The following is a 5,000-nucleotide window of genomic DNA, read 5'->3' on the forward strand; positions in this document are numbered from 1 at the left end:
CGGGACGTGTGTGTCTTCCTGGTGTGTCAGTGGTGGGGCATTGTCACGTGTGCTGTTTTCAGTGTGGACGAGGAAAACTGGACCCATAATATTGAGGAGAGAAAAAAATAAATAGCAAGTTGACCGGAAAGAGATTTTGCGAGAAGAAAAACATTATTACCTGCGCCTCTGTGTGTGTGCGGAGAAAGTGAGAGGGGAAAGAGATTTGTTCCACGCTTCAAGTGACTGTGGTTGTGGCCTGCATTGTATGGAGTGGGGGACCGCGGTACGGTACAAGTTGAGCGACCGGCAAGGTGTCACCAACACGCTTTGTGGTTGAAAGAGTGCAACCCTTACCGTACCGACCCAACCTGGTCACACATACACACACACACACTCTTGGCTGGGATGGGCCGACTCGGGCCTACTTTGACAGCTCCCTTGACTTGACTGTATGACGAGCGCCAGAGGTGAACCTATAACGCCATTATCTCTCGCGGCGGGGAGTGTGCGAAGCAAGCACAACAGATCGTTTGGAGAGCCGAGGAGCTACACACGCTGTGTCACACCGGAGTTTGAAGTGGTCTTGAGCTGAACACTGAAAACGAACGCAAGTTGTCTACTACGTACAGGGCTGTGATAGGACCGGTGGTGGTCGTGCGTGTGTGTGTGACAGTGCAAGTGGAGTGGTGGTTAGGTAAACCCTGAGACAGAAGGCAGCTGCACTGTTCTTGGGAGGTTGTAAGGCCTTATCCCGAACAGGTCTTCCCATTCCTGAAGTGTCGCAACAACGTGTGGTGTGCCATCGACCTCTAAACAAGTGAATTATAACCAATTGTGAGCCTTTGCACAGAAACAAGAACAATTATAAGACAACCCCTTCTCATTTCAGCTTGAGATTTTAAAACTTAAAAAGTGGATCGATTTTTAGAGAAACACAGATTTTCACCTGGGACGAATTTTTAACAAGTTATCCGAATTAAGTGTCGAGTCGTTGAAAATATCTAACAGATCACAGTCAAAGGACTGGAATCAGAGTTTGTGAAAACAGTTTGTCGGAGTTCTCTTGAAGAAAGTGTTGCTGAGTGCCAGGTCAACCGTGGAATTGTGTGGTTTACCTTCGTTTTCTCTCCCACGTGACGGGCTGAGGATTGAGTCACAACTAAAGTGTCTGTCACCAACGCGAGCGTCTTACTGTTTTTCTTTCTTTTTTTTTTCTCTCACTCTCTCTTCCCACCTTTGGAGTTTTTGTGGAATTCAGTGACGGATCCCGTGTGTACTGGTGTGTGTGCTTGTGTGATGTAAGCAGCGACTCTGAACTTTCTACCTTTGGTGAGTACCAACTGGGTCATGAGTAACTCTGACCGTCGTTCGAACTGACAGCGCTTTCTGTTGTTCGTTGTCACTTATTTTTTGTTGACTTTCCCAGACTGTTAAAAAAGTCTTTAGCTGAATAGAAAGATATCTAGTTTCTCGCCGTCAGTCGCTCTGCGTCTGTAGCTGTAAGTTATATATTTGTGTGTCTTTCTCTCTGTCTGCCTGACCGCCTGCCTGTCTGTCTCTGTTTCCCTCTTTCTCCCTCTCTGTCTCTCCCCCCCCCCCTCTCTCTCTCTCTGTCATTGGCTTTAAATAAGTTTTTGGGAGTGGGAATAAACACCGAATGACTTTGGCTAATAAAAAATCGCTATATATATAAACTATGCTGTGAACTGTATCCGCTACTGGCTTAAACCGCCGTAAACGAAAGATTACAGAATGCCGCACAGAGGCTGATAAAATGTTTGATTTGCAGGGTAAGAGCAGGGAAATCTTGGTAACGTAGGTTCGTTGGTAGGTTTGTTTGAATATGGATTTGGTTTTGTGTGGCTGGAACAGGGTGCTGGGAGTGTTCACGGTTTGATATGCTGTCTGCCAAAGGCTGATTGGTTGTAGATCTATATACCAAATGTGTTATTTTTCCTAACCTCATTCATTGATAAATCGGTACACATGTAAAGTATCCAGAGCATTCTGTTGTGGGCTACCCGATTTCCAAACCTTATCTGCTGATAGACGTAGACAGGCACTTGAAATGTATACATAACCAGAGGATATATATATATATATATATATATATATATATATATATATATATATATATATATATATATATATATATATATATATATATATCAGATCTGACAAGGCATCATTTTAGACACCGAACTTACAGTGTTTATGATCTGATTAATCCAAAGGACAGTGAAACAGGCGAAAACGATATATTTTTTTTATATCGTTGCTAAGCACTTAGAATTCAAATTAATATAACAAAACATTATTTTAACCAAAACAATACTGCAGACGTTCCTCCTGGTCAAAACATACATTTTCCTTCCTTGTTTTTGTTTGGTTGGTTTTTTATTTTTTTATTATATTTTATTATTATTTTTTTTTTATAGGAATTTCAAGTTAGATAAATTGCTACTTCAAGTCGTAAATTGAGTATGAAGTATATTAATGTTCTGTTGTCTGTGTCTGTTGCAAGTAAGTTTTTTTCTTCACTGCTGCCTCTCTCTCTCTGTCTCTCTCTCTCTCTCTCTCTCGCCCCCCGCCCCCGCCCCCCACTCCCCCACCTCCTTTTTTGAAGAATTATGTTTGTCGACTACATTCACGTTCCTTCCCCTCCCCTCCACTGTGTGTCCCTCTCGCTCTCTTTCACTCTCTCTCTCTCTTTCTTTCTCTCTCTCTCTGAGTCAGTTGCTGCGACTTGAAATACACGTGCGTACTCTTTCCATCGCAGCTGGCACAGACTGGCTCTTTCACTCCGCAGTGGCTTTTCGTTTTCCTCTTCCGTGTTAAGTCTGATGATGATGATGATGATGATGATCGTGATCATAATCGTGATGATGATGATAATGATGGTGATGATGATGATGACATAATGAAGCCAGTGATTGTGTTCAAATGTGCTCCCTCACTTCTCTCTCCATCCCATTAAATGTTTAACCCGTCTCTCCCCTCTTTCTCTATCTCTCTCTGTGTTTCTCTGTCTGTCAGTCTGTCTTTCTCTCTCTCTCCCTCTTCTCAGTCTCACCCTAAGTACACAGCACTTGCCTGTTTATTGAGATTTATAATGGTTTAACGATTACTTAACCTAGTTTGCACCCTCAGAAGGGGCTATGGCCTATTTGAATGAACTATCTGAAGTCCGTAGAGTCTCGCTCTCTCTCTCCCCCCCCCTCTCTCTCTCCCATATCTCTTTCTTCCTCTCTTACCCCCATTTCACTATCTCTCTAGCCCTGTCTGTCGGCCTGTCTCTGTCTTTACCTCTCTTTCCCGCTCCCCATCTCCCCCCCCCTCTCTGTATCTCTCTCCCTTTTAAACTCACTTCAGTGCTGTCTCCCCAACCCATCACCCTCCCAGACCAACGGAAGGTAGCGACCCCACAATTTCAGTGTCAACAGCGTGGAGTATGAACTATGTATAGTAACTATATGACGCAAAAATTTGAAGTTGAGACGACCGGAGGACGAAAGATAAAAACTGAAGGAACAAAGGAGAGAAAACAAAATTGCATGCTGCCACCAGTCAGCGATTATATAAAGGAGGGAACTGAAAGAAGAAAAGGAAAGAAGGAAAACTGTGTTTAGGTTTCCCCGCCAGTTTTTACTGGCCTACAATTGGTAGTTAACTGTAGTACAATGACACTGAGAGGGAGGACCGCTCCCCCCCCCTTTTTTTTTCTCTCGTTGTTACTGTTCTTGAGAGTCATTAAGTTGGCGTCTCTCTCTCTCTCTCTCTCTCTCGTCCCCCGTTCCCCCCACCCCCCTCCACACACACACACCAACCCAATCACCACGCCCACCCCTCTCTTCCCCGCAGTAGTTAACCCTCTCCCTTGTCTTTTCCCTCCCACCCTCTCTCCTGCCCTCCATCACTATCTCTCTCTCTCCCCCTTTCTGTTCCTTTGCAATGTCTCTCTCTCCTCCCCCACCTCCTCACCATTGTTGATGGTGGTGGTGGTTAAGGGGTGGGGGTGGAGGTTGGGGAGTGAATCAGAGGGCGGAAGGGGAAGAGGCGGGGCGGGGAGTAAAAACGAAACAATCGTTGGGGAGAGAGAGAGAGAGAGAGAGAGAGAGAGAGAGAGAGAGAGAATGTGTGTTGCATGACAGATGAATGGCGAATCAGTCTGGAATATTATTATCCAGTCGCTATTATAATTGTGCGTAACATATATATATATATTTTTTTTTTTATATACTTTTATTATTTTTATATGCTGTGTTTTCTTTACTTCATTTCTGTTTGAAAAGACAGCAACAACATATTTTAAGTGAAGTCATTTTGTGATTGACGGAAGGGTTGTTTACCAGCACACCCTTCACACACACACACACACACACACACACACACACACACACACACGTACGCACACGTACAAACACACACACACACACACACACACACACACACACACTCACGTACACACACACTCACACACACAGGCGCGCACGCACACACATACACATACACACACACACGCGCGCGCACACACACACACACGTACACACACTCTCACACACAGGCGCACGCGCCCACGCACACATACACATACACACACAAACACACACACACACACAACACAACACAACATAACTGAGTGAAATAAAGAATTGATGTTTTGTACATGTATTGTATACCAGCCTCGTTGACCAATTGCCGGAGAAGAGAGAGAAAGAAGGGTGTAGTGGGGGTAGGGGATGGGGGGCAGTTTGTGTTCTAAACACTGTACGTATGTATAAAATGAGTTGACCCATGTCCTACCACCCTCCCCTATCTCACCTCCTTTCCTCTGTCTCTGTCTCTCTGCCTCTGTGTGTGTCTGTCTCTCTGTCTCTGTCTCTGTCTCTCTCTCTCTCTCTCTCTCTCTCTCTCTCTCTCTCTCTCTCTCTCTCTCTCCAGACCCACACAGAACAATTCGTCCATTGTCAGCCGGCCTTGCTGACCCTTGCTGGCAGGGACAGTGTGTGTGTGTGTGT

General features: G+C 44.9%; 1 protein-coding gene across 5 annotated transcripts in view; it reads left to right on the forward strand.

Moving 5' to 3' along the window:
- The window catches only part of LOC143299425 (plexin-A2-like), a 385,902-nt gene that overhangs the window by 141,829 nt on the left and 239,073 nt on the right, over positions 1-5,000 (forward strand). For 3 of the 5 annotated variants that reach the window (XM_076612609.1, XM_076612614.1, XM_076612613.1), the window contains exon 1: positions 1-1,311. This exon is cut by the window's left edge and continues 343 nt beyond it. The exons of the other annotated variants lie outside the window; for them this stretch is intronic. The gene's annotated coding sequence lies outside the window, so the exon portion shown is untranslated. The remainder of the gene's footprint in view (positions 1,312-5,000) is intronic. 5 annotated transcript variants of the gene reach the window in all.

This window comes from Babylonia areolata, chromosome 25 (assembly GCF_041734735.1).
Source record: "Babylonia areolata isolate BAREFJ2019XMU chromosome 25, ASM4173473v1, whole genome shotgun sequence".
NCBI classification, from domain to species: domain Eukaryota; kingdom Metazoa; phylum Mollusca; class Gastropoda; order Neogastropoda; family Buccinidae; genus Babylonia; species Babylonia areolata.